Source organism: Argentina anserina, chromosome 7, assembly GCF_933775445.1.
Source record: "Argentina anserina chromosome 7, drPotAnse1.1, whole genome shotgun sequence".
NCBI classification, from domain to species: Eukaryota; Viridiplantae; Streptophyta; class Magnoliopsida; order Rosales; family Rosaceae; genus Argentina; species Argentina anserina.
In genome coordinates, this window is record NC_065878.1 from 7014540 (window position 1) to 7026981 (window position 12442).

The 12442-nt window shown below is 37.1% G+C and overlaps 1 non-coding gene across 1 annotated transcript; it reads right to left on the minus strand.

Annotated features, from left to right (window-relative positions):
* Positions 1 to 7197: 7197 nt before the first annotated feature.
* On the minus strand, positions 7198 to 7306 carry LOC126804177 (small nucleolar RNA R71). Its single transcript, XR_007673137.1, has one exon. It is a non-coding gene; the product is annotated as a small nucleolar RNA R71 (small nucleolar RNA).
* Positions 7307 to 12442: the final 5136 nt, after the last annotated feature.

Sequence of the window (12442 nt, forward strand, 5' to 3'; positions counted from 1 at the left end):
GAAATTAAGTTAATGTTGACCACATGGATCGAGACCCAAATATTATCAATATTAGATGAATTTTTTATCATATCCTTATTTAAATATGCTGATCACATCTGACGGTCAAAATTTAATATTTTGAATTTTAGACATTGGAACCACAACATGCCTACTAATGTGGTATAAGTTGTTTAGTGGCTTTTTGCAATTGTATGCATTTGTGAAGCAACTATATCTTGTAAATAGAATTTTCCAAATCTGTCCGCATGTTCTTTTTATTTCGTTAAGAATCAAGTAGATAGACAAGGAAAGAAACTCCGATTTTCTTTACAAAATAACCGAAAGAAAAACCGATATAAACCAGAGAAAAAACAAACCGAACACAATTGGTTTTTGAAAAAAAAAGTGAAAAACCAAACCGAACCAAACCGAATAAATAGAACGGTTTGGTGTTCGGTATCACCTATAAACCGAACCATTCACACCGATTAACACCCCTAGTCTGAATCACTTCAAGGCAGTCATCACTATCCATGTAATTCAACTTTTCCAGAAAATTAAATTTTAGAACATTACACATTGTCTTCCCATATATACAGAAGTCTTGCAGCTATCAAACTTCAAATTCTTGACTGATCCCAATGGGAACATTGAGTTCCCCAATTAAGATAAGTGATTCTTTACAAGATTTTATATACTCCTTATTCTTTTTATTAGAATGGTGACTCAAGATCATATGGAAAATTGCACTCTAAATTAATTCAGGTACTAGTAACAACAAGACTTCAGACAGCATATGAACAATATAGATGAATACAAGAAGCATACAAACATATAAATAAGCCATCAATAAATAGTGATATTTTGACAGGTTCTAGCCAAGAAGATTATTCCTAATGGATTGCAATTCATATACGACATCAGTTATATACTTTTGGTTTGTTAGGGGTTCAGCAGAACATGCCATTACAATTCCAAATATCAGTGTACAACACTCTTTAATTTTCTGTTGTATTGTGATGGGTGTATTCCAAGCTTCATCAACAATTGTGTTGTTTCCTTCAAGTAGTGAATCTCTCCTCAACACTTATGCTAGTTCATTCGCACAAAACACCTCAAATATTTCTTAAGTCTCTGAAGATTGGATCACAAAGCACGATCGTGTCTATTCCAACAGTGAAGATAGATAAAAGCGGTTTGGGATCTCGATCTGAAGATGTATGTCCAAAAGTTCAACAAAGAGGGGAGAAAGAAGACAACTTAGCCCTCTTTGTTGAAGATTTGGACATAGAGATATTTGGCTTTAAAGAATCCAAGCCGCTTTGCTTTCTCTTAAACTGATGGAATAGACACGATCGTGTGCTTTGAGATCTGATCTTCAAAGTTTTGGAAAAATATATTTTAGGTGTTTTTGCGAATGAACTAGCTGAAGTGGACTGACAGAGAAAACTGCTTATTGTTGCTTGTCTATATGAGCAAAAGCACGGATTGTCTCGTTTATACACGACCAAGTAACGTGGTGACCTCAATGATTCCCTTACTTGCAAGGAAACTAATCTTTATAGCTGGATATATACAGTAATTTTCTAGTAGACAAAGGTACTGTAGTATTTTCCTTAAGAAAAAGGTGTTGTAGTATTTTTCATTAATGCCTATTAATTCATTTTTGATCGAGTACAATAAATACGAGAATAATTCGGAGTATGGATATGTAACTTTATTGAATGATATGGGAGCCTATATATAGGCATTACATAGACCTAAATCCCGTAGGATCCGGAAACCTAATCTATTTCAGAGATGTAAATCTATCTCTAATATGAAACCTAAATAGGTTAAGACACATAATGGTAGAATAATAATTCTCTCCAAACATTCCTCCTCATGTCGTATGCCTAGGTTGCATGGCACACAACGTTGTCTCGGTAAAAACCTTATCAAGCAAAACAAAAACCTTGTGTGCAAAACAAAAACTTGATCGAAGGGGAAAAAAGGACAACGCACCAACTATTAATGATCTTAACATATAATGTAGACTCCCCCTGAAGTCTACCAAACTCTAAAGTTCTGATAAACGCCGCATGCCAATGTTCTTCACATGTTTCACAAAAGTAGATTTAGGGAAAGACTTAGTAAAAAAATCCGCAACATTGGATTCTGAATTCACTTGATTAATCTGAACATTCAAGAACTTCAGATATTGAACATTGTAGAAGAACTTGAGCGAGATATGCTTGGTGTTATCTCCCTTGATGAAACCTAACTTAGTCTACTCTATGCAAGCAGCATTACCTTCATAAATGCATGTAGGTTGATCAGTTGTAGAGACTAATCCACAAAAATCACAAATATGACGAACAAGTGACTGAAGTCAAACAAATTATTTAACTGCTTCATGGAGAGCAATGATTTCTACGTGATTCGAAGAAGTAGTAAAATGAGATTGCTTAGTGGATCTCCAAGATATCGCCATATTCGCAACGGTAAACACATAACCGGTTTGAGAATGAACCTTGTGAGGGTCAGAGAGGTACCATGCATCGGTATAACCAACTAGGATGTGGTTTGGAGTCTTTGCACCGGGGGAAAGAACAAGGAGGGATGGCACCCTGCTCTCGGCACCGTGGACTGCCGCCACGTCGTGGCTTTGCTGGGTACAGTAGTGCTGCCGGGGCTACCTTCAGCGTCGGTGTGGGGTGGCACAGCCATAGTATCCTCTCTGTTGTATGGATAGAATAATCCCATGTCAAGGGAACCTTTCAAGTACCGAAACAAATGCTTGATACCCTTCCAATGACGTAGCGTAGGCACAGAGCTATAGCTAATAACTGGAAAACCAGGTGGTGGCGGCCGGAAAACTACCAGTATGGAGGCTGGAGCAGCAGGTCCGGTAGGGAGTGCCGACAAGAGCCGAATCGGTGGTAGATGGCCGAAAATGGCCGGAGCTGCCGGAAATTGACAGCATGCTAGAATATCTGACCAGATACGGTAGAGACCAAAACGACGTCAATTTTTTATGTTCTGAGTTTCGTTTTCCAAATTTGAAGTGTCAAATTCACAATGTAGTGCTATTGGGGTCCCATGTAACCCAAAAATGTCCAATTTAAAAACCACATCAGTTGCAAACGTTAACCATCATGTTAAGTGTAAGGTGTATAAAATTCTCAAGAGATCGACTTGTAAACAAGAAAATGAGAAATTTTATTGAATGTCAATCTTTAAAATATCACAAACGAACTTCTAACTCCAAAATCAAAAGACTAATACAAAGTCAATGAAAATAACAATAGCGGTCCACCAAAAGAATACTTAAAAATTGTAAAGCTAGAATAAGCTAAATGTGACTAATCAAAGTTAAGGGTATCCATTGTAGGGGCGGAGTCTTAGCCTTGGAAGCAAGGTGCTTGGGCTTCATGGAGATGTGGTGAGTCTCAGTCTCGGGTTCTTCATCCACATGGTTCGATTCGGATTTTAGAAACTTCTTGTAGGCGGAGTACGCCTTGATCATCTCCATGCTAAAGGTGGCAAATGGGCCCAAAAGCCGAGCCTAGATCGGGCCCGGCACACCCCGAGCCCGTTATTGTAATGGGCTGGCTGGGCCGAGATATTTTGGCCCATTGACCCGGCCCGAGCCCGTTTTTAGCCTGGCACGGTCCGGGCCCGATAAACACATAATTTTATGTTATTTATATAAATATTTAAATAATTATCATTATTAGACTTGAATATTAGACTTTTTAAGTTAAAATCTCTTGATTATTTCATTATTTTAGCTACAATATTATTAAAGTAGTGAAAAAAACGTCATTTCTTAACATACGTAACGTTTTAGAAATAAGATTATGAAATATGTTATTGTATTTTATTTATTTTACTATTCTAAACAGTTATATAAAATAAATATTCTAAGTACATAATTTTTTTTTAATTGTGTCATACAATACTAATGGGCCGGGCCGGCCCGCTTCTTGGCCCGACCTAACATGGGTTTGGGCCGTGGGCGTGCGTCGAACCGGGTTTAATATTTAAGCAATTAGCCGGCCCGAGCACGACACGATAAATAAATGGGCAGGCCATCTCGGGTCCAAGTGTTGGACTTGGGCCGAGAATGGCCTTGTTGCCTTGTTGCTACTATGAAGCGTTTCTCGCTTGATTCATTTGCTTTTGAGCTTTCAAATAGTTACATTGTGGCATAGCAATATTTTTAGTGCTAACAGGTCTATTATTATTGTTGATGAGCACAATATATATCATATTATTCTCCCTTATTTATATTTTTAGTGACTTATTTTTATTAGTTTGAGTCATTTAGTTTGATATTCTTTCCTTATAAGTATTTGTCTTACATTTGTAAAATGTTAAAGATATTGAAGCAATTTATCTATTTTCATATGGTAAATTGAGTCATTGATTTAACATGAGTGTTATTCCCTTTTAATAAGAAAATAAGTTCACCACATTCTTCTTGTTCCCATAACATGTGTAGCCTACAATTGATGGAATGCATTCTCATTGCATTAAGTGTATTGTATTGAAAATATTACCTTAGCCATCAATTGTTGAATTTACTTTTGCTTGTTTGACTCATAGGTACGTACATAAAAATGGAAGCTAGCTAGAGCATGAAGGATGCATGAGACAATCTCCCATGAAATAAGGTGGCTAGAAGCAAGCTTGCTTGAAAGAAGGAATTAACTTTTCACTCTTTCAAAGATTGTGTTTTTGGCATTCATCTTTTCCACATGGAAAATGAGAGAGAGAGGGAAAATGGAATATGATGAAGAGATAAGTGAAGTATGAAAGCATTTTAGAGTGAAGACATATTGTCATCAAGCTTGAGAATTTTGAAAGAGGGAAAGTCATATTCACATGGAGATGGAGCTAAAGTGAAGATCTTTGTTTCCCTATAAATAGATGTTGTTTCAGGAGAATAAGATAGGGGGATAGTGAGGAGAATTTGAGAGACACATTGTTGCTCTTTGTTCTTCCATTTCCTTAGCTATTTTCTTATGTTATATTTTATAGTTTTGAGCACGTTTTTAGTTTGTATTATGTATTGCTAAATTTCCTTAACTAAGGTTAAGGAGGAAACCACATTATGAAATAAGTTTTATTCAATTATCTATTAATTCTCATAATCACATATTCCATGCCTATGACTCTTGCTTCAATATGCATTAATAAAATCATTGTTCCTTTCACCTCTAATGTCATGCATTTTTGCTAGTTCTGAAGTCACTTTTATTAATTCATGCTTGGTTTTGTATCATATTAATATGAAATCCTTTAATCTCTTGTCATTCAAATGAGCTTGTTTCACATCTGATGCTAAGCAAACACTTTGATCTTTTGTAGTTTCAGTAAGTTTGTATACATGTGATACTTTGGTGTTCATAATTAAGAAGCCAAGAAGAGTCTACATTAGAGTTTATTCATGTGTGTTTCATTGAAAAATCTTGAGAAAACAGGAGATTGATTTCTAGATTGCTACTCCTAATTGGGAATTAGTAGATAATATATCGAAACTTATTTATTAATGTGGTAGAATCTGATACCTTAGTTACTGCGTCATCAAGGTAATCCTTATCTCTTTATTTTGTCTTTATTTTAGCTATTTCATAACCAAATTTTATTCAACTAGGTTGGTGTTAAATTAATTTAGATTTTATTAGCTTTTTCCTAATATCATACATTCCATGTGGGTTCGACCTCGCTCTTGCATCTTTGTGCTATAATAGATTCATGCACTTGCGAGTAACATTTTAAGACACATCAAGTTTTTGGTGCCGTTGCCGGGGAGTGTAAAACGGAAAGCTAATTTCATTTAATTTGATTTAATTCTTCCACTTGTTATAGCTTAGTTTTTATTCATTTAAAAAAATAAAAATTTGCACCCCATTTGTAGTCATCTCTTTTTTACTTTTGTTACATATATATAATAGTTGCATATCCTTTATATCAAATAGTATATCCAGTCTTTCTTTTTCTTAGACCGAAGTTTTAGCCTCTCCACATTTCCCTATTTTCATTTTTTAATTTAAAATTAGTTGTTGTCGAAGTTTAAAAAAATTGGTAGATTAAGGTCACGTTTCATGGAATAGTACTAGTTAGTTCAATTTGCATCATTTATAGGCTACTATTTTCCCTACATCAATTACTATTCTCATAATAGTTTCTTTTATAAGAATTTTCCTGGAGTCAAAGAAAATGAGCTAGTTGAAATTGGAGTTTGAGGAATAAGTACGCAGAACTTCTGTTGCCAGCACAAATTTGTTCTCTTTTCCGAGTGTGTCCTTTCTTATTTACTCATTTATTCATTTCTCTTGTAGCTTACTTTCTTTTGTCCATTATTGTATATAATTCTTTTCTAGCCTTTTTCTTTTTAATTAATTAATTCTATATCAAACTTAAACTCAAGCCAAATTTTAATCATAAAATTCATAAGACATTAGCTTAGGTTTAACAAAGTTCTTAGGTCATTCCAGTAAATATCTTCTAAAAAGTGTGGTATAGCAATGTTCTTTAAGGCAACATCTTCGGTGTTTAAGAGGATTTGGGTTTTAAGTGGGACCACTATGACCCCTCCAATCTTCCCGAAACACACTAGCCACATTTCTGGAAGCACTCACTGGTAATCCTCTAATATCTTTATCAGACAGTAGAGACGTCATTAGGTAGATTTTAGTGTGCAAATTTTTTTTTTAAATTTAAAATTAAAAAAAATAGTGTTAGAGTTTTATGTTTGGTCGTCGTTCACTTAGTTTAGAGTTGTTGCCCTACGACCCTGAGATCAAGAGAACTGTTAGGAAACAAATTGAGCTAGTAGATCCTATCATCACAATGGTAGAAAATTTAGAGCCCAAAACTCTAAGGGAGTATTTCGCTCCCATCACCACAAATTCCCCATCATGCATAGTATTGTCAAACACTACTGCAGCTCATTTCGAGTTGAAGCCTCAAATTCTTCAACAGTTGCCCAAATTTCATGGCTTAGATCGTGAGGACCCGTACATGCATGTCAAAGAATTTCTAGACATTTGTTGGACCTTCAAGTTCCAGAACTTTTTAGATGAGTCTGTCCACTTGCGTATGTTTCCCTTTTCCTTAAAAGATAAGGCGAAAGGTTGGTTGAATTCCCAACCACCAAGTTCCATCGCTTCTTGGGAAGAATTAGTCAGAAAAGTTTGTCTAAATTTTTTCCCATGTCCAGAACCAATTCCATTAGGAGAAACATTTACGACTTTAGGCAAAAAGATGATGAACAGATCTATGAATCTTGGGAAAGATTCAAGGATTTGATTCTGAAGTGTCCCCACCATGGTTTTGAAACATGGAGACTAGTACAATATTTCTATAACGGTTTGACACAGCCGAACCGTCATATGATAGAGTTAATGAAAGGAGGAGCATTTTTTAGCCTTAGAGATGATGAAGCCTATGAATTTCTAGAGAACTTGTCTGAAAATTCTCAACAGTGGGATTTTTCTAATCAATATGATAGGCATGTGAAGGAACCCAAGAGAGGTGGTTTGTATGAGGTCAAAATTGATTCTGATTTAGAACTAAAAATCGAGAGTTTGTCAAGAACGGTTGAGGCGTTAGCTTTAAGTAAAACCATGAGTTCAGTCAACCAAGTCCAGTCTGAGGTCTGTTCTTTTTGTGAAAGCCCAATGCTGTCACGACCCCAAAATTTCGAGTATGAAACTCGAGTTTGAAGCCATGAAAAAAATTCTAAAACAATCTCAATAAATCGAAATCATTTTAACGTCACAGTGGATCATTACTGAGTTCATGGTACAACTCAGTTAAATTGATTATTACCAACCAAATTTATAATTCAAGCATTATATCAAATGAAAATGTAAAAATCCTCTCAATCCTCACCACAAGATAGAATAAAACAACTTCAAGTCTTCAGAGTTGTCCGTCGATTCCGCAAATCCACACCTGCGAAACTATCCCCTACACCATCGAATAGGTGCACCGGGATTGTGAACACAAACCCGGTAAGCTTTGCAGCTCGTATGAGTAAAACAATAATAAAACTCGCATATAAATACATAAGAAAATACATAAAGCATTAATCATAAATGCACTCATAAGTCATTGGACGGCCCATCTGGTTGTCTAATAATATCATAAAATATATGAGCTCATGAGAATTCGGGAAACCCCTCTGTTTACCCAAATACATTTATAATACGGGTACTCATGAGCGCTGGTACACCTCTGTTACCCCCCATGTTAGTACGCCGCCCGACATTGGACAACCACTTGCTACCCAATATCCAATATATGGGTACTCATAAGCCGATAACCCATATGTTACCTCTCATGCAGTACATCGGCAGACAGACTAGAGCTCTAACTGTTTCGTAACTGTCGCCCGGCCAAGGCTAGGTTCCGACATGCCAACACGGCCGAAGACAGGTTCACAAACCACAAAACGTTTTAACATATCTCAAGTTAAAACCACGTACAAACAACCATCACATATTATTGTACAAATCCAAGAGACATGCTCAAATAAATAAATATCAACACTGTAATGAACTAATTCGCAAATGGAAATTATGACAGTATATATTATAGCAAACCATATATATATACCTATTTTACCAATTATACACATACACAATCCACTATATCATATACATATCATAGTTCATTCTTTTTAATTAAGCGTAATTATGAATCTTCGCAAGGGTAGATTCGTCACTGTGAGATTTTTACTCACCTTATATTCCTGAGCATAAATTCCACAATTCCGAAATCGAATCCTTTACTTGTTGTGTCGATCACCTAGAATAGATAAGAAGTGAATTTAGAAGCATTACGTAAAACCTTACATGCCGAAACAGTAATCATGTTTTACTGTTCAACAATTTCTGGTTTTTACGAAATTACAGTTCATGAACTTACTATTCACATATTACTGTACAAATACATATTATTTACGTATTCATGTATGAGTACATACTATTTACGTATTTCTGTATGAGTACATATTATTTACGTCTTCTTGTACATCCATGTACTATTTCATCGTATATACTGTTTCAGTAAATATAAATTACTGATTTTACCCTTCAGAAAATATTTTTACAATTACTGTACGTAAAATAATTTTACATTCACCGTACGTAAAATAATTTTACATTTACTGTACGTAAATTAGTTTTTACATTCACCGTGTGTAAAATAATTTTACAAAAATACTGTTTGAAAATTACTGTTCACACGCCTCCTCCGGTGATAGCGCGTGGCGCTCACACGCCTCCTCACAGTGGCAGTGTGTGGAACTCACACGCCGCTCAAACCGGCGCGCGTGGCTTGCCCACTGCCGCCCAAAACCCTTCCTTTCTTCTTCTCCTCCCCTTCCACGGCCCAAGGCCTCCTCCTGCAGTCCTCACCCTCCCTCACCCGCCACCCTAGGCGGCGGTACAACCCTCACATTCTCCTCCTCTGATACTCCCTCAAATCGATCCAAAACAATCACAAACAACCACAATAATCACGTTAAACTAACCCTCACCTCGATTGAACCTTGAAACCGTCGGATTATCGTCGGAGAAGGTCGAGATGCCGGCGGTGTTAACTTTTCGGAGGGAATCTACTACAGCTCGGATTGGGTTCCAATTCGATCGTAGAAGGCGCCGAAGGATGAGGCGCGGTGGAGTGGAGAGATCGCTGAGTGCTTGCGTCGCTGGAGGAGAAGCTCGGACGGCGGAGGAAATCGCAGGCCTCAGGTTGTCGCGCGAGAGCTCACGGCGACGAGAAGAGACGTGTCGAGCTCGGGGTCTAATGTGGAGGGTCTTGCGAAGATTTGGGCGAGGCGGTGAAGGCCACAGAGGTCTGGTCGGCGAGATCCCCGGTGAAGTTTTCTGAGGGAGGGAGAGATCGGGGAGAGAGAGAGAGAGAGAAGAGAGAGAAAAGAGAGGCGGGTGAGAGGGGTTACCGAAAATAGAAACCCTAATCTCTAAAATTCCCTTTTATAGCCACTTCCAAAATCAGAAACTAACTTCTGTCATTAATAACTTTCACGTGACATGCCCACAAACTCGTATCGACGAGCCCTACAACTTTCGTGGAGGAAGTTTTTGAAAACGAGCGACGGAGTAAAAGTCGACTCCCGCGTCATGGAAACGTAACGTTTTTCTGATTTAGATTTTCGAAGACGGTTTCATTTTCGATTTTACAACGTCGCGAAGCGAAACAAATGCGGTTTAATAATTTTACAAACTTAATAACTTCTAAAAAATCAAATAATTGGTTTCCAAAAAAATCGGGTCATTACAAATGCATTCTGCTCAAACTTGTCCATCCATGTGCGGCTACTCTGACAGCCACGCTGAGCAAGCCAATGCCGTGAACAATTTTAGGAAACCATTAGGTACTAGATTTTCTGAGACCTACAATCCAAATTGGCGGAACCACCCCAATTTTTCTTGGAGAAATAACCAACCTCAAGTGTTTGGTGCGAACCAAAATTCACTGAATAATCAATTTCGCTCTCCTAATCAGCCATATCATTCATCTCCTCAATCCAATCCACAATTTGTGGCACCACATCCACAACAATCATCTTTGAAGGATTCCCTTCAAAAGTTCATGCAAATCACTGGTCAAGCCATTTCAAAGTTAAAACAACAAATAGGCCAGTTAGCAACTATTGTTGGGGAGAGAGAGAAAGGAAAATTTTCAAGTCAACCATTGTCCAACCCAAAAGGGCAATTTTCAGATTAGTGAGCCTTCAAGTTCTTTGAACTCTCATGAGCAAGTCCAATCTATCTCCACTCTTAGGTCAGGCAAACAAGTTGATAAAAGGTTTAGACGCCTTACCCAGATGATGAAGCTACCCAAGAAAAATCCAAAGATGGAGAGACACCAATCTCTCATGACACCCAATCATCGGGTGTCCGCAAAATCCAAACTCATCTTGTAGTTGATCAGCCTGTTTGGAGTTTTGTCCTGAAAGCTCCATTTCCTTAGAGACTAATGAATCCCAAGAAAGGTGCCCAATTTCATGAGATCTTAGAGGTTTTTAAGAGAGTCAATATAAATATCTCATTCTTAGATGCCATTCAACAGGTACCCTCATATGCTAAGTTTATGAAAGACCTTTGCACCCTTAAGCGAAATACCAATGTTCCAAAGAAAGCTTTTCTAACAGAACAAATAAGTTCAATCATTCAGCAAAAATCTCCTGTCAAGTACAAGGACCCTAGTAATCTCACTATTTCATGTACCATAGGAGAGAACCATTTCAAGAGAGCTTTGCTAGATTTAAGGGCGAGTGTGAATCTATTGACATATTATATATATGCGCAAATGGGTTTGGGGGGAATGAAACCGACTCCTGTGATTCTACAATTGGCAGATCGGTCGGTAAAATATCCTAGAGGTATTTTTGAAGATGTCCTCGTTCAAGTTGACAAATTTTACTTCCTTATCGACTTCATAATCTTAGATACCCAGCTAGTCTCAAACCTAAGTGATGAAATTCTTGTCATTCTAGGTTGTTCGTTTCTAGCTACTTGTGATGCCAATATTAGTTATCAGAGTGGTATGATGACAATTTCCTTTGGTAACATGACTCTAGATCTCAACATTTTCAGTATAAGCAAGTAGCCAGTTGCGAATGACGACGTTGGTGAGGTCAATTTGATTGAAAACTTAGTGTCAGATACTTTCCACCAATCTCACATTATGGACCCTTTTGAGACATGCCTAGCTCATTTTGGTACTGACTTTGATTTTGACAAATCTATTAAAAGGTCAATGCTTTGTTAGATTTTGTTCCACTCATAGATACTGCCAATTGGAAATCGAAGGTAGAGCCACTTCCTTTGTCTTTGTCCCCTCCTATCACTTCCATTGTCAAGCCTCTAAAGTTAGACTTGAAACAACTGCATGATACTCTCACGTATGCATTTTAGGACAGCGAATCAATAAACTTCCCCATGTCATATACTACTCTAGTAAGACTCTCACTGATGCACAACTCAATTACTCCACCACTGAAAAAGAGTTATTGGCAGTTGTTTTTGCCCTAGACAAGTTTAGGTCTTATCTCTTAGGATCTAAAGTCATTGTTTTTTCTGATCATGTTGCATTGAAGTATCTTTTGTATTAAAAGGATGCAAAACCTCGTCTAATATGATGGATTATGTTGCTACAAGAGTTTGACATTGAGATCAAAGATAAAAATGGTTCTGAGAATGTTGTAGCTGATCATTTGTCTAGATTGATTATCGAGTCTAGTGAGGATTCTTCCCCAATCACTGAGACTTTTCCTGATGAGCAACTTATGCATTTTTCTCATTTGGCATGGTATGCCAATATTTTCAATTATCTTGTAACTTGTGAGATGTCATCTCATTTAGCATGGTATGTCGATATTGTCAATTATCTTGTAACTGGTGAGATGTCATCTCATTGGAGCAAACAAGATAAATCA